This window comes from Phocoena sinus, chromosome 8 (assembly GCF_008692025.1).
Source record: "Phocoena sinus isolate mPhoSin1 chromosome 8, mPhoSin1.pri, whole genome shotgun sequence".
Classification (NCBI taxonomy): Eukaryota; Metazoa; Chordata; class Mammalia; order Artiodactyla; family Phocoenidae; genus Phocoena; species Phocoena sinus.
The window spans coordinates 61,380,286-61,398,719 of NC_045770.1; the positions used below are offsets into that span (position 1 = coordinate 61,380,286).

Sequence of the window (18,434 nt, forward strand, 5' to 3'; positions counted from 1 at the left end):
GTTTTTGCATTCAAACATTCACCCCCAGATTATGGAGTATGAACTAGCCATTTACACTTTTTCTTTTGTAAAATGGCAATGCTTTTTTAAAATAATATTGTCAATAGGTTGCTCGTTTCTGTTACTTCAGACACAAAATTCAAAATCAGCTTTTTTCCACCCTTGATTCTTTTGGATTGCTCCAACTTTCTTCCGTGTGCTTACATAGGAAACAAAATACTGTTATAAAAAATGCTTTTTTTAAATGCTTCAATTAGTCTGTTAATTATGAAGATTAGCTGTTCAAAGCAGTACTGTTGGGCTTCCCTGGTGGCGCAGTGGTTGAGGGTCCGCCTGCCGATGCAGGGGACACGGGTTTGTGCCCCGGTCCAGGAAGATCTCACATGCCGCGGAGCGCCTGGGCCCGTGAGCCATGGCCGCTGAGCCTGTGCGTCCGGAGCCTGTGCTCCGCAACGGGAGAGGCCACAACAGTGAGAGGCCCGCGTACCGCAAAAAAAAAAAAAAAGAGCTGTACTGTTATTCTTGTCTCCTGGTATCCTTCATTACTGACACAAAGACCTAAGTCCCTTAACTGGTGCTTTTCTGTATCTGAACGGCTGCAGCACAGCCGAACAGCTTTTCTGGTGTGAGATCCTCTGCCAATTTATTTAGAAACTGTGCTATGTGAATAAAGTATACCTGAAGGAAAATGTATTCATATAACTGGAGGATTCCTGTCCCAGTTCTAAATAAAAATTCCTCCCCATCTCTGCAAAATACATCCCAGCCTGGACTGGCTGGATCAAGTAGAATAGTGACTTGTGATGCTATGTGAATATCCAGTCTAGCAAGTATATGCCAGTGTGAAAACGTAAGACTACTTGATATGGAGAAAATGTGTAAAGAGACTGCCCTCAAAGAATACTTCAGATGTTCCAAAATATTTCAACATCTTGCTGTAATCCACACAGAAAAAGTCCAGTTGTGATGGCTTATTCATGCGATTTCCAAATGCAATGAAGGCAACTGCCTCTTCCAAACTGAGAATGAGCAATGCCACAATGAAAGACACTCCCTGGACATAACCAACATCAGGTCTGTAACATGAATATGCTCCTGAGATACTGTATAAAACATCCTGATATGGACCATCCTTCTGAAAGATGTAGAGAGATGGAAAGGCATAGGATATATCCAGCTTAATTCCAGACCAGCATCTGGAGAATCATCATTCTGCACCAGCATTATAGAGAATTATATGTTTAGATAGAAGTTGTTGGGGCTTCCCTGGTGGCGCAGTGGTTGGGGGGTCCGTCTGCCGATGCAGGGGACACAGGTTCGTGCCCCGGTCCAGGAAGATCCCACATGCCGCGGAGCGGCTAGGCCTGTGAGCCATGGTCACTGAGCCTGTGCGTCCGGAGCCTGTGCTCCGCAACGGGAGAGGCCACAACAGTGAGAGGCCCGCGTACCGCAAAAAAAAAAAAAAAAAAAAAATTGTTTCACTGAAGCTTTCCCACCATTTCTTTCCTTTGGGGAGGAATACTGCATAAAGTTCAGGAGTGATATTTATTTAGTCCACTTGCTACAGCTAGACTCCAAGGTTTACCGTGAACACCAGGGGGCAATCCCTGCACCTCAATTCTCTAAGCTTTTTCCTACTATGAATTTCTTCCCTCGTCCAAATTACCATTGCATTTGCAATGTTTTCTTCTTAATTTTTTTTAATGTACTGCTTTAATTTCTCAATTTTAAGACTCAGCTCAAAGGTCTTGTGTTCTCGTCACTGATTTGGCAGGAAGATTTTCTTGGAGTAAGCAAAGATTTCTACAGGACACAAAAGCAATCGTCAATCATATGATGGCCCATACTTAAGAATCAGAAAGGTGGTAGAAGGTGGCTCAAATTCAAAATTCTTATGTCTTAAAGACTGAAACGGTGATTTATAGGTCCTCCCTGTTCATGCTTTTTTCCTGCTGAATGTTTTTTGGATTTTCTGAAGATTCTCTCTGGGAGGGACTTTATCAAATAATTTCCAACAAGGAACACTGTGGACAACTGGTCTGAGTTCCTTTTGTCCTTTTTGGAGAAGGTTTCAGACAACCAGGGGCAGGTAGAGGGGCTCTCTGGAAGAGGAGGGAGAGAATAACGCCCTCTGATTCCCATCTGCTTCAAGTTCATGGTCTTTGGTATCTGCAGCCGCCAGGCAGCTGCTTTGCGGAGGACAGGCTGCCCATACCAGCTGTGACCTCATCACCAGGCCCCTCCAGGTGGACATGACCACAGGAACAAGGGAAGAGGCTCCCTGCCCACCTGGGGAAGCGTGGCTGGTGCCTGACCAGTCACTTTTAGGGAACTAAGGTTGACTTTATTGAAACCGTGCTGACAAAACCCTCCTGGTACCTGGCTTACAGGGTCCAGCTGGTAAGGAAGCTCACTTCCATGACCGGCCAGGAGGCTACAGATGTTTTGAGGACTTTGAGAGGAGAGGACGTCACCCAAAGCGTATAAGTACTGCAGATGAAACCTGGTGGATCAAGTTTCTTGGGCGTGGCTACCTAGCCTCAGGATAGCAAATAATAGAGGATCTTAGAAGTCCAACCTGAGCTTCCTTATGGAAACCTCCAGCAGAGTAAACTTAAAGAAGGCCTTTATGCTAAACTAACATTCTTGCTGCACCTATGTGAATAATCAGGACAAATCTAATGAGGCCGCATTCATTTTGTGATCAGGAATCTTTGAAATTCTTTTTGATCAAAAGTAGGGAAACTGTAGGGGAAATTTTGTGCTTAAATGGAAAAATAAGTGTTTATTTTAAAGCAAACCTGGGTTGTCTGATTCTGATTCTGTAAACTGTAGATAACTGACAGGAATGCCAAATAATTCTTGTCTGTAGACATGCAAACAAATTCTATAGGGGGAGAAATAGTCAAAAGAACAATTTTGGCTCTATTTGTACATTCTTTTCCATATTCCTGACCTATAACTGTGTCTGTTATTGATAATATCCTTTGACCCAGTTGTATCGCTTCACTTGTTTTCTATGAATGAGTTAAATAAAATCTTCAACTTGTGTTTATTCTTATATCTGTATGAGAGTCATGATTTCACCTGCTTTCGAAAATTATCTTTTAATGCCTGCTTGGAACTAAACCACCCTTTAATGGCTGATCACCTGTGCCCTGAGTCTTCGCCTCAGCCCCAGAGGGCCTTAGAGACTTTCAGACAGCAGCATCAAAGAGACTTTTGAGGCGGCCCAGTTTGGTGACCTTCCAAACAACATAGCACAGGAACTTCCTAGAGGCTTTATGGTGGCAGCCCTACAGTTTGAGGTGGCCTGAGACTTCTTGGCTGACATTGTCCTGGCTCCTCTTAAAGGCTGTGTACACCCCAAGAGTACACTTCAGGAGAAAAATACACATTTAAGACCCTCATAAACTAACTCTCACAGACAAGAGTGAGATAGTTGAAGCACTGCCACATGGGATTTCAGAAGCTTGTTTAAAGCCATGTGAAGCTTCATGCTTGTGTCTAGATGGCAGGTAGACTGGGGGCGGGGGGCTCATATTTTCCTCAAGGAGGACACCACATGGTCAAGCAAGTCATGACCCAGGAGGGCACAGCCTGTGGTAAAATCGGTGTGTGAAGATGCAGGTGGTCTGAGCTGCTGCACAGATATCCTTTGCATTCTTCTAGCAAGCGATTTTCATGGTACCGTCTATGAACTGACCTGGGATGTATTAGCCATCTCTAAAGTTGGATGCACACATCTCAGGAACGATTACTCAGGACAGCCTTTCTTAATTTTCATGTTTGCGTATGTGTTTAATATATTAGTAGTGCATGCATATAATTTGCAAATACACATATACTGAGGTTGCACGTCCAACTTTTTTCTCATAGGATGTGCAATCGAGATTAGAAAATCGGATATATCAGGTAAACATCTTGCTACTGCGTTTCCCAAGTAGACTCACCAAATTGGTATTGGGAAGGTTTGACCATCGTGCACATTTATCCCACAATTCATTCAGAAAAAGCACGCCAACCTTGCTGATTATTTTCCTGAGAATTTGTCCTCTGAAATTAAGGACTTTATTTTGCTCGTTTCTCTATTTCTAATACTTGAAAGGCGATTGGAACATAGTAAATACTCAATATTTGTTTAATGAATTGTACAGTGGTTTAACTCAATATCCTATGTTTAACAGTCATTCCTCCACTATATCGGCCTTCATGGCTTAGAAATTGGAAACCTTATTTTTATAACACGGATGTGGATGAACGTATTCACCAAGAGTCATGTGGAAGTTTCCTTAAAATGCCAGACCTCATAAATCTTGTTAGTCCCATACACTTTGACCAGAGCCATATTCAGCTCTACTTAGGGTGACCAACCATCCCAGTTTTCCTGAGACTGAAGGTTTTCTTGGGTATTAAAGAAGGCTTTTGGTATTAAAACAGGGACAGTCCTAAGCAGACCGAGATGGGTTGGTCACCTCAGTTCCACTGGGCACCTGTAAAGAGCTGTTCCTTTTTCTCTACGATGTTGTAAACGAGCAGTAGCACGCGAACATCAGCTTTCTATGGACCCTAGGAAGCAGGACAAGATGAAACAGCCCCAGAGTGGGGGTACACATATACTTTTCTCAGTCCTGAATAACATTGCTTAAAATCACCACCATCGCTGATCAGTTTTCAGTGCCCAGCACAATAATGCTTGGTCTTGTTCACAAAAGGATACAGACTTGTGAAGATATGATGGTATTGTACCCTCTCCCCAGACTGTGAAACAAAGTGTGGGTTAGCTGCATATTTATAACCACCCTCCAACATAAGAGCATACCCAAAAAAAGACCCAAAGCTGGAGATGTCCCTTCTTGGTTTTTGTTTTTTTTTTTTGTCCTTCTCTTTTGTAACTGGACCACCCAAATGAACCACATACTGGAAACCTGAGGCTGTCCACATGGTGAGATCTGACAAAAGTTACGGTGTGATGATGCCCAAAGGTGATGTTTCACAGGGTTGTGGTCCCTCACAGCCATAGCAGGGTGGGGGAGAACAGCCATTGAACACAAAGACCACCTTAGTTTCTTGATCAGGGAGAAACCATCCAGGAAGTGGTGCCTGACAAGACCCTTGCCCCCCAGGAAGACATGGCATGTCAGATAACCCCTCATCTGTGAGCCAAATAGCACAAACTTTGGATGAAAAGGAGCAGCAATGAAGGGGGTGATAGAGGCAGCTCTTTTTCTGGTGAGAAGTAAAGCTTATACACAGCCAAAACTTACGGACATCGGCATAACCACTGAAAGGGGTCGGTGTCTTATTCTATTCTCCTCACCTGCTCGGGGCTGTCTTGTTGAGAGCTGGCCCAGGACTCACATATACTGACTCAGAACCATGTTAAAAACTGTGAGCAGGACCCCACTATTCACCAGAAAGGCCCTGGCTTCTGGCAACTTCTGCGAAGGTTAAAGAATCCAGAAAGTGGCTGATTAAGGTTTTGTCCTGTATGTTCAACAGCTTTCCACCCTAAGCCACATGTTAGCCACCTGTCACCCCCAACCCTGGACAACTGAAGTCCACGGGATGTGTTTGGGTTCATTACCTGACCAGAAGAATGTTCTATTTATCCTCTGTTCACCCCATTTTTTCTAACAGTCCCTATTAACGTTGGCAACACATCTGCAACAATCTTTGAATTACTCTAACATATTTGATGTTCTGGGTAGGTTCAGTTGCCATCTCCACCACAGAACAGTGATTTGTTTGACCCCTATCCAAGCTGCCAGAGCTGAATGTAATATTCAGGATACATTTACTTCAGGTTTTATTTAGAATCTCTGGGTATCCCTTTGGCCATTTTCTGGGATGTTAAACAAAAATAAAATCCATGGAAATATTCAGTAGCCCCAGTATGATCCGCAAGCCTTTTCCAGTGCATATCACTTTCCAGAAATTTATCTACCCCCAGACATCATTCTTTGGGGTCCCAGTTACCTCCAAGCTTCCCCTGAACATTTCCCTATTTTCCTATCTCAGAAGCCCTCTGCACTCCCTCCACTGGGTCCTGGCTGAGCTGGGTAACCCAGCGCAATGGACAGTGACTTGGCTGCCATGACAGGCTGTACAGGTGGCCTTGGCACAGCAACTATGGTTGTGGGAGGCATAGCTCTCAAGTGGGCTCGCAGCTCTGTCTTAAAATCTTCCTTGTTGGGCTTCCCTGGTGGCGCAGTGGTTAAGAATCTGCCTGCCAATGCAGGGGACACGGGATTGAGCTGTGGTCCAGGAAGATCCCACATGCCGCGGAGCAACTAAGCCCGTGAGCGACAACTACTGAGCCCGCGAGCCTAGAGCCCGTGCTCTGCAGCAAGAGAAGCCACCGCAATGAGAAGCCCGTGCACCGCAATGAAGAGTAGCCCTCACTCGTCGAAACTAGGGAAAGCCTGCGCACAGCAACGAAGACCCAACGCAGCCAAATAAATAAATTAAATAAATAAATAAATTTATTTTTTAAAAAATTCTCCTTGTTATTTTCAGGCAGACTGCTGACAGGCCTGGTCAGCATCCACTGACCTGAATGCCCTTTTCTACATCATCAAGTCCCATTTTAACTTCCTGCTGTGATGATGACATTTATCTTCACTGGATTCACACAGTATCTCTTTTCACTTTCTGTGTAATCACACCTAAATCACAATCAGAAAATAGTATTTAAAAACAACTGTTAGGGCTTCCCTGGTGGCGCAGTGGTTGGGAGTCCGCCTGCCGATGCAGGGGACGCGGGTTCGTGCCCCGGTCCGGGAGGATCCCACATGCCGCGGAGCGGCTGGACCCGTGGGCCATGGCCGCTGGGCCTGCGCGTCCGGGGCCTGTGCTCCGCAACGGGAGAGGCCACAACAGTGAGAGGCCCGCGTACCGCAAAAAAAAAAAAAAAAAAAAAAAAAAAAAAACAACTGTTAAATGCCTCTGAAAAATGCACACACATAGACATACACTTGCCCTTTTGTATCTTTTTTTTTAACATCTTTATTGGAGTATAATTGCTTTACAATGGTGTGTTAGTTTCTGCTGTATAACAAAGTGAATCAGATATACATATACATATATCCCCATATCTCCTCCCTCTTGCATCTCCCTCCCACCCTCCTTATCCCATCCCTCTAGGTGGTCACAAATCTCCTAGCTGATCTCCCTGTGCGTCAGAAAGAGAAAAACAAATACCGTATGCTAACACATATATATGGAATCTAAAAAAAAAAAAAAAAGCTTCTGAAGAGCCTAGGGGCAGGACAGGAATAAAGATGCCCTTTTGTATCTTGCCCTAAAAATCATTTCTGGCAGTAAGTCAGAAAGAGAAAGACAAATACCGTATGCTAACACATATATATGGAATTTAAGAAAAAAAAATGTCGTGAAGAACCTAGGGGTAAGACAGGAATAAAGACACAGACCTACTAGAGAATGGACTTGAAGATATGGGGAGGGGGAAGGGTAAGCTGTGACAAAGCAAGAGAGTGGCATGGACATATATACACTACCAAACGTAAGGTAGATAGCTAGTGGGAAGCAGCTGCATAGCACAGGGAGATCAGCTCGGTGCTCTGTGACCACCTAGAGGGGTGGGATAGGGAGGGTGGGAGGGAGGGAGACGCAAGAGGGAAGAGATATGGGAACATATGTATATGTATAACTGATTCATTTTGTTATACAGCAGAAACTAACACACCATTGTAAAGCAATTATACTCCAATAAAGATGTTAAAAAAAAAAGTGCTAGATTAAAAAAAAATCACTTCTGGCAAATAATCTTACATAGTTTTCCTTGTTTTTATTTCACTCTGCTGGTGGCACTGGTATTGTCTGATTGTGGTGCCTTTCTGTTGACACATCCAAGAACCCTGTTGCATTATAACAAAGGCACAAATAGGTGTCCTGGTAATGGGTGTTAGTATTTCTGAAAAGAAAAAGAACAAAATTTCCCCCCAAGTCCCTATGAGAATACTTCCGCACAAACCTGCATTTTTTGGTTTTTTGGTTTTTTGGTTTTTTTGTTCTTGGTTTTGTTTTGTTTTGTTTTAATGTAATGTCTTTGGTGAGGCAAAGGGGTTACCCTAAATTAACATCGCATCTTTTTCCTTTATCGTATGCCAGGAGAATATTTTCCATCCACTTCTTAATTGTAGATATCCGAATAGGGAACAGCCTGCGTAAGGTTCAGAGCAGGGATCAATCGACTGTGAGGTTCAGCAACCTCAGCACTATGAACATTTTGGACAAGTTAATTCTTGTTGGGGGCACTGTCCTGTGCTTTGTAAGATGTTTATAGCAGCCTCACTGAGCTCTACATACTAGATGCCACTCGTGATACTCAAAAATGTCTCCAGACACTGCCAAATGTCCCCTGGGGGCAAAAGTATCTCCAGTTGAGAACCACTGGTGCAGAGAAAAGATTGTGATTGACTAGTTTGGATGGAATGCTTTGTCCTGTCCAGTCAACTGTGACCAGGGGACAGGAATCAGGAAATTAGAACATAACTCTAGCTAAATCTATGCCGCTGCTCCTTTAAGGGGTTCTGGGAAATCCATCCACTAAGAGTCTCACGCATTGCAGAGATTCTCTTCTACAGTTTGGCTTCTGTAGCTTTGCTCTTTGTTGATGATGTTAAACTGTTTAATATTTTTTTATCTTTTTTACTTTTGTCTGTTGGTATTGAGATTTCTTGTCTTATTTTGGAAGCATGTCTTCTGTTTTCAGGTGTTTCTGTTAGCCTTACAGTTTTCTGCCATCTTCAAATAAGCCTTAAGTTCATTTTTGTTTAATCTAGATCAGAGCTCCATTTTTCCTATTCAATTCCCTCTTATTAGTATAAGCTGAAAACTCCTAGGCAAACGTGTGGGTCTTACTGTGTCTGTCCTTTAGGGAAAAAAGTGGGGGAGGCCATGATCATAACCAAATACATTATGCTCACTTGCTTATATATCCTGGAAGTCTAGGATCATATTAGTGGCTAAATAACAAAGACTTAGAGGAGCAACCCTCCCCCTTCACTATCATAAGGTTTAGTATCTTTAACAGTCTGTCTAGGTAATATACTTGAAAGTCAAAGGACCATGAGTCTGTTTGAAGCATTCTGTTAAGACCCCCAACCCACTGACCTGGAGAAAAGATCAAGATCCCACCCCTTCCTTTGAGAGGTAGGCTGCACTGAGTTATTGGTAGGACAGAAGAGAAATCCTATAACACAGTATCTTCCTTCTGAAACAATAATAGTTGAAAGATCTGCACTTCCAGGAGCATGGTGACAGCAGTAAGATTCCCTCTTTGGGAAAACTTACCCTGGTTGGAGCAAGGGCAGGGAGGTATAACAGAATGTTGGAGCACTGGCAATGGTAAGGCAGAAGAGGGCTTGAGGAAAAGAGATTCCCAGTGACAGAACAAAGAGCTCCCAGGAAAGTAAGCAGAGGAAACTGTGTGGTGGTGACAATATAACAGCAGTCATCCCAGAGTTGTGTGCGGTTGAGAACTGGTGTCTCTCAAAATGCAGAAGCTTCATCTACTTGTGCCTAGTAGAAAACACATCATGGGCATCAATCCCCAACAAAGGTGGAGGCACAGACACCTACCAGCAAACAGGCAGTTATGAAAGGGGATGATAACCCCCGTCTGTTTTGAATGGACTTGCATTAATGTATTTCCGTCACTGATTGGTGGTATGGGTGGGAAACAGGTGCACAGGGGGCAGGTTTTACGGCTCAGAGAGGACATATCGGTTCCATTTCTCTTACCTAAAGCACGTTTTTGGAAAGAGCTTCTTGGCACCAGGGTAGAAAGAGAGGGAAGCTAAGCTAATAATTATATACCAAGGCCCCAGGCATTTTTATGACTTCTAAATAAACATGTAGCATTGTGAAGGACCGAAAGATAAATTCAATATATCCCTGCTCTCAAGGAGCTTACAGTGTAGTGGGGAATGGAACAATTACACAAATAGACTATAGCAAATATACAAGAATGCTACCTTGGCTAAGAGGAGGAGGAGGCCACGAGGTTTTGAGAAGATCAAAAATAGTGTTTTAGCCAACTGAGTATATCAGGTAGATTGGAATAGGGATATTTCAGAGATGACTTCAGGAGCTCAAATCAGAGGCAATGAGACTCTGAATGAGGATAATAGCAATAAAACAGAAATGAGGGACTAGCTTTATGAAATGTTGCATAGCTAGCTTCTTCAAGATTTGTTAACTAATGTACATATTGGAGATGATTGAAAGGGAGGAAACAAAATGTTTGAGCATTAAGAATGGAAATATAGTTCACAGAAGTAAGGGCAAAATGAAATGAGGTGGAAGATGACAAGCTTACTTTCTGAGATGCTGCTTTAAATACAGCATACAAGGGAATTCCCTGGCTGTCCAGCGGTTAGGACTCCGAGCTTCCACCGCAGGGAGCACAGGATCGATCCCTGGTCAGGGGAACTAAGATCCCGCAAGCTGCGTGGCACGGCCAAAAAAAAACACAGTATACAAGAGGTTGGTGATTCTGTAGGATGAGGCCATCTTGTCTTCTTTTTCCCCAGTGAAGACTCCTGTCTTTTCATTCTGTCTGTTCAGTCATATCCCTGGTCTGTAGACACTGCAACGTAAGTACTTATGCTTTGAAAGCCGGTTCTTAGGATTCATGCCATCACCACCCACCTCCACCATGTCACCTCTTTATTTAGCTGTAGCTCCCTATGAGTAACTCGGACACCTGCAGTTTCATCTTCCTCTATGTGCTGACGAGATGGAGATGAGCCTGCCCAGCTGGAATGTAGGAGTACTCCATTATTAAAGCTCTGTCGAGGGAGGAATGGCTGCCTGCAGACACTTGGGCTCCTACCAAAGATTGTCTATCTTTTTTTTTTTTTTTTTTTTTTGGCTTCTCAGCACAATCTGAAAGTACCTGATTTGGATGCTGGAAAAATAAATGCACAGATTCAAGACACCATTCCCTATAAATCAAATGAGGCACTCTTACTAAAGTGAGTCTCTTCAGCTCTTCTCTGAATTCTCCACACGTCAGCATAGAACTGCCTCAATCTTCCTACCTCGACTCTGCACTCATAAACTTCAGTCTCATTTCTGACAGGTTTTATTTACTTGAAACTATCTTGTATTGTTGTTTAACATTCTTTTAATTTACTTTTTTCTATTCACAAAAGTAAATATGTACTCATTGCAGAAATTACTTGATTTGGAAACTAAGAAAAAAGCTTAAAGAAGAAAATGTGTGACCTGTCCTCTCATCAATGTTAACATTTTAGCCTAGTCTTTTTCCTCTTATGCACATTTTAATTTTAATACATAGCTGGGATCCTACTGTGTAAATGGTATAGTTTTCTGATATTTTTAACTATTATAGTTTGAGAATTTTCTTATATAATTAAAATTATCTTACTTTTGATAACTGCATGAAATTTCATAATTGTAGATGTTATACTTTTCTTTGTGTATATCTCCTACATTGATTGCTTAACTCTTTACAACAAAAATTTCCTGGTCTATGTATATATATGCCTGTAGTCACAAGAAAAAAAGGAAGGAAAAAGGCTAAAATTTATACAAAGAAAAAAGTTATATAATTCTTAATTCAAGATTTCTGCTTATACTTCTGCTGTGAAGCATATATGTAGTTTGATTAAGAAATATAAAATTTTATTTTGACAGTGATTATGTGAAGTATTTATGTATGTTTAAAGGAAAGAAATAGAGAGCTATTTTACTTATCACTTAAGGGCTTCTGAGTTAGGTAGAGTTTTCCCTTTTTATTAACCAAATTAATACATATTTATAAGTGCAAATAATTGGAGAAATATAGAATATAAAAAATATAAGTGTATCTTTTTCCATCCTGCTACCAAAAAGTAAATCGTTTTCTATGGCATATATGTTATACACTTCTTGTATTTATATCTTTTAAGAGAATTACACAATTCATAGTGTTCTACATTTGCTAAGTTAATATTAATAACACCTTTCCATATATTTACATATTCAATATTTCAGATATTTTTATATTTTTTCTCATTTTATTATATTAAGTAGAACTCCCAGAATAATACCGTATAATAACAATTATAGTGGACTTCTTTGTCTAGGCACATAAAGGGCCCTTTGCATTAGTATGCTCAATATATTATCACCTCTTTACTGAGCAGAAAGGAGGATGCTTTGGTAGTGGAGAACAGTTTTTCACTCTTCCACAAATGTATCTCATGTCTGCCACAGTTTTCACCATAGCCTCTGCTGAGTCTATACCATCATCTAGGGATCAGCAAGGTCTCAGCGCCAAAACCTGTTCTCCCATGATACTGCAGGTGGTGACATGATCTGTTAAGGACTTCCCTAATGGATACCATTTGTGATTTTTTTCCTTTTGCTAATGTTGTCTCTATTCTCTGATCCCTTAGCATATCCCTAGGTACATCGACAACCTGAGATCCACACGATGTTCTGCAAATTTTAAAGGCAAAGTCTATCAAATCAAAGAAATAATAATTCCTACTTTATGTAAAATGTCCCTCCATGTGTCAACTTAAAATAGAGAGGATCTAAAATAATGAAGAATCTTAACTTAGCAAAAGGAAATTGAATAGAAGTCAATAGATGTGAGAGTGGTGACAGTGGAAACTGGAAACAAAATAAATATTGAAGTTGTAAGCACTTATACCTGCCCAATTATAAACTGATGCTTTTAACTTTGAATATTCTGTTTTGAAATGCATATTTTTAATCTTTCTGTCCATGGAGGAAAGAAATGTCTTCCAGGAGTTGGGGGCAGGAAAGGGTATTCTGATCTTGAAATAATGTGACAACATTTCCAAAATGTGTTTGCTCTAAAAGATGCCTTCTAAGCAAATGTTTGAAAATAGGGACTTCCCAGGCGGTCCAATGGTTAAGACTTCGCCTTCCAATGCACGGGGTGCGGGTATTTTTATTTATTTATTTATTTATTTTGTGGTACGCAGGCCTCTCACTGTTGCGGCCTCTTCCGTTGCGGAGCACAGGCTCCGGACGCACAGGCTCAGCGGCCATGGCTCACGGGCCCAGGCGCTCTGCAGCATGTGGGATCTTCCCGGACCGGGGCACGAACCCGTGTCCCCTGCATCGGCAGGTGGACTCTCAACCACTGCGCCACCAGGGAAGCCCGGGGGTGCGGGTTTGATCCCCGTTCGGGGAGCTAAAAGCCCACATGCCCTGCAGCCAAAAAACTAAAACATAAAAAAACTGAAGCAACATCGTAACAAATTAAAGACTTAAAAAAAATTTTTTTTGAGAAAATAGTTGCGAACATGAAATTTTCATTCATAAATATGAGACACTCCGTTTTGAAACTTATTTCCTGAAGAGTGCATTTTGACCAGAACGAATGTGTGAGTTATATGTGTGAAAAGCTGAGAAATTGTAAATATTATCAGTTCTGGTTAAATGTGTGATTTGCCTGTGAAAACATTTTTTTACTATCAGCTTTGTGTATCCCAAAATGAACTATAGTTCTCAAGTATACTGAAGTAATATGGACATCATTCGAGGAAAGTAAAATGCCATCCTGAGTTAAATCATGTCTAAAGTCGTGACTTTTTTTCAGGATAGTTTTTCATGAATTTTCCCTTTCAGGGATAAGTATGATCTTGATAAACTGAATCAAGCAACATACCAGGGAGAAAAATAAAGATACTTAAAACAAAATACACCCAAATAATTATCAAGAAGTTTCTCCCACATGGGACTTCCCTGGTCGTCCAGTGGTTAAGACTCCATGCTCCCAGTGCAGGGGGCACAGGTTCGATCCCTGGTCAGGGAACTAAGATCCCACATGCTGCACAACATGGCCTAAAAAAAGAAAAAGAAATTTCTCCTACATATAAATTCTAGAGGGAGAGACAAGGATGGATGGGGTCTTTTCAGCCAGTCAAATATTCTACCTAGAAACTGATGCTTCAGAATCAGGAAGGAGAGGGAATCTATCACAACTCCCATTTCAGTCAAATTCCTGTATGAGGTTTCTTGAATTAATTTGTACAATTCCAAGTTTGGCAACTTTTATTCTAAATGTTTTGTTTTAAATCCAAAAGTATAGTGGTAAAAGTATATAATATAATAGAACTGCAAGATGTATTATCTCTCAATTTGGGCATTTCCTTATTTGATGTTGCTAATTAAAATAGAAAAATGTTTATTGGTAAAATAAGTCATTTATGAGCCTTAATTCTTAAAGATGGCCATATGTTTTATCTCTGTCAAAATCAAGAAAATTATTACAGAAGATGCATTTGGGGGACATGGAAAGGGCATGTTTTAATCCATGCAAAGAGTCAGTTATTTCTTTTCTTTTTTTTTTTCTTGGCCCCGCCGCGTGGCATGCGGGATCTTAGTTCCCCAAGCAGGGATCGAACCTGTGCCCCCTGCAGTGGAAGCGCTGAGTCTTAACCACTGGACCGCCAGGGAATCCCTAAGAGTCAGTTATTATACTTAAGCTGAAACGACTTAAGTTTCTTATGAATAAAGTTTTCTAAATGTTCTCTATTTGCTTTTAAACAAAAAAGCGATAATGTCTGGCTTGATATCTGGAGAACTAAATGTAAATGATAACACGAGATAATAACGGAAATATCTTTTGAGGGGCGATTTTGTGAAGATTAGCTGAATTTGTAGATATTGTTCTACACAAAGTTGCTCATTTAAGTTTTCAGAAATGTAATTTTATTTCTTTCTCTAATAATTTTAGCATGATTTGATTGTGTTTTAATGTTATATTAATTTAGTTCTAACTTGACATTCCTAACTGTTTTTTGGAAATTTATGAAATATAACATTGAGGTAGAAATATGTGTATATGTTTGTGTACATATATATATGTATACATATATATAATATATGTGTGTGTATATATATATATGTGTGTATGTGTGTGTGTTCATCCATATGTAGATGGATATATATGTGTGTATAGACATCAATAGAGAGTTCTCTAAAGGTCTCCCTAGAAACTGGAATTCAACTAAGGTAAATATTAAAATGTTTTAAAATGTTTGTGTGTGTGTGTGTGTGTGTGTGAAAAAAGTAAACAGGATCAAGTTATGACTCTAAGGAAACGTTGTTTATACTTTAATCACCCAAAATTGTAAAAGCTGGGGAATTTAAGGTAAAACTCCCTTAATAAGGGTTTGTCTGTTTTATCTATGAGTTACTATTCTCTGTTAGTTGCATGAGAATGCCATCTGAGGAGGTAAATGCTCTGGCTTCATGATCCTTAGTGTTTCCCGGGATGAGGTTATATTTTTCTTTAATTTTCAGAGATATTTGTATTACATTCAGATGATTTGAACACCCTGTTCGGATCTATACTCTATAAAATCAATTTTAAGTTTCTTAAACCATCATGCGAGAGGGAAATGGTGCATATTTGTTACATGATGCCCCATATTTGCACTGTGTATTTTTCTCCTCATCTTATCCTTTCGGAAAAAATCCTAAAGTAGGAAAGAGAAACATAAATGCAAACTCTGTGCATCTTTGATGAAACTAGGAAACATCTGAAAGCCCAAACCACAAATAGGAAGTGTTGCCCATAGCAGCGAGGATCAAAGCAAGGATGGTCACAACTGCAAATCACAAAGACACACGCACAGACCTGGCAGAACACGCAGTGAGTGGGCACGTCCAGAAGTGCAGAAGAAACATAATTTAGTTTGTAGTAATGAGAACAGAGTCCATGGGCTGCAGGCCTGAGCTTCCTTGAAATGAGTTTGATGCTTACACAAGTAGAACTTGCAGAGCTGACCAAGAAATCCAACAGACCACCATCCTGCAGCAAGTAATTTCAGGGAGGAGAAGGAAAACTCTGCGTTGTTAATTGCTAAAGAAAAGAAAAAAAGTCACACTGAAAACTCTGTGTTGTAAGGAGAATTCCTGCTAGCCTGGACCATTGCCCTGGCTCATTCACCATACAGTGGATCTCCTCCAAATACAGCCCAGAAGAAATCACCTCTCTCCATGATAAGCAACAGTTTTAAAAATTGTACTGAGCTTAGTGAATGGATAAAGAAGACGTGGCATATATACACAATGGAATATTACTCAGCCATAAAAAGGAACGAAATTGAGTCATTTGTAGAGACATGGATGGACCTAGAGACTGTCATACAGAGTGAAGTCAGAAAGAGAAAAACAAATACCATATACTAACACATATATATGGAATCTAGAAAAATGGTACTGATGAACCTAGTGGCAGGGCAGGAATAGAGACGCAGACGTAGAGAACGGACTTGTGGACACGGTGGGGAAGGGGAGGCCTGGACGAATTGAGAGAGTAGCATTGACAGATATACACTACTATGTGTAAAATAGATAGCTAGTGGGGAGCTGCTGTATAGCACAAGGAGATTGACTCTGTGCTCCTGTGATGGGGATGGTGGGAGGGAGGCTCAAGAGGGAGGAGATATGGGGATATATGTATACGTATAGCTGATTCACTTTGTTGTACAGCAGAAACTAACACAACATCGTAAAGCAATTATACTCCAATAAAGATGTAAAAAAAAAAAAATTGAACAGAACTTAAATAAAGTTACCCTAAAAAAAAAGGAGGAAAGAAACTAGAAAATTAAATGGCAGATGGCAAGCTCCTTCCTCCATTAAAAATTTTTTTCTTCCAGTTTTGTTGAGACATAATTAACATATAGCACTGTATATGTTTAGCATAATGATTTGACTTGCATACATCATGAGATGATTATCACAATAAGTTTAGTGAACATCCATCGTCTCATAGAGATGCAACGTTAAAGAAATAGAAAAAAAATTTTTTTCTTTGTGATGAGACCTCTTAAGATTTACTCTTAACAACTTTCATCTATAACACACAGCAGTGTCAATTATATTGATCACGTTGTACACTACATCCCTAGTACTTATTTAACTTATAACTGGACGTTTGTACCTTTTGACCACCTTCATCCAATTCCCATGCCCCGCACCCCCCCTGCCCCTGGTAACCACATTTTTAATTACATTTTACAACTGTGTTGTGTAAAGAATATATTAACATCATATATTAAAACGTTTCTTTTACCTAAAAGTTCTTTTTTTTTTCTTCTGATTTTAAAAAAACTAAAGCATTGTCATGGGCCCAGAGAGGATTGTGGGCCCCAGGTACTGTCTCTACTAAGCCTTAGTCCGCCCGGGAGGATGCAACAGCGCTCCAACGAAGGACGACAAACAAGGCTCAGCTGTGCGCCAGCTCCTCGAGGGCAGGTTCTTGTTCGTTCTTGTGTCCCTAGCACCTCAATGGAATAAATGTGCTTATTCTCCAAATATTCAGTACCTACTCTGTGACAGGTCCTGCACTAAGTGCTGAGGACACAAGGATAAGATGCTGCCCTCGCCCTTCACGTTGGTTTCACCGCCAATGAGACTGTATCTATTAGGAATCGTTCAGCTGCAGGGGAAAATCAAGTACATCAGATAAACTAAAACTAGGGTTAAACAAAAAGCATAGTTATTAGTTCACATAAATGAAAACGTCCATGGTAAACCTGGTTTCGGGATTGACTGAATTTAGGGATCAAGTGACCATAACAAAACAACAGTGAAAGTTAAGCTCTCACATGCCTGGCACAATTCTGAGCCTTTTACATGTACCCACCCATTTAACTCACAACAAACCTGCATGCTAGGTAGTATGATTAGCTCCATTTTGCCCAGGAGAAAAGTGCAGTGTTCAACTTCTCTCTGTTCTGCCTTCCAGACTGTAGGGTTTCTTCTCAAATCCTCCTAGTGGACCCAAATTTATTAGTTATTTATGAGAGAAAAATTCACAAGAATTACTAAGAAAGAATATGCAGGACTTGGTGACTCATTGGATACAGGGATTTCGGCGGGTGATGAAATTCAGTTCTTTGATTGTAACACTTTCTAAGGTGATTGTAACACTTTCTAAGGTGATCAACGGGGGGGAATCATGACTTTTGAGAAAAGAGGAGCACAGTTTTAGATGTGTTCAATTTAGTGTGTCAATCAGACACTCAGGTGACTAGTTTTTATTACATATCAGGTCATTCCAAAAAGTCACTTGAGAAACTTACATAATAAGAAATAATACAACAGGATAGAAAAAAAAATAAAAGAGGAAATCAGGTTAGAGGGAACGACTCCTCTGTAATTACTGCCACCCTACTGGATAAAAGGTCCCATTTCTGGGGCTCTTATAGGACCTTATATTTCTCTCATTATAGCACCTATTTAAAACTTTATTACAATACCCAGCTTAATATAAGTTCCAGTTTAATATAAGTTCCATGAGGGCAGCACTCCTGTCCGTGTAATACACCATCCATCCCCATCACCTAGCACAACAAATATCAAGTGAATGAATGAATACATGAAAGACCTTATTTAATCCTCCTAAC

At 40.6% G+C, this 18,434-nt stretch overlaps 1 pseudogene; it reads right to left on the minus strand.

The window, feature by feature from the left end:
• Window positions 1-567: 567 nt before the first annotated feature.
• Window positions 568-2,420, minus strand: LOC116758334 (annotated as a pseudogene).
• Window positions 2,421-18,434: the final 16,014 nt, after the last annotated feature.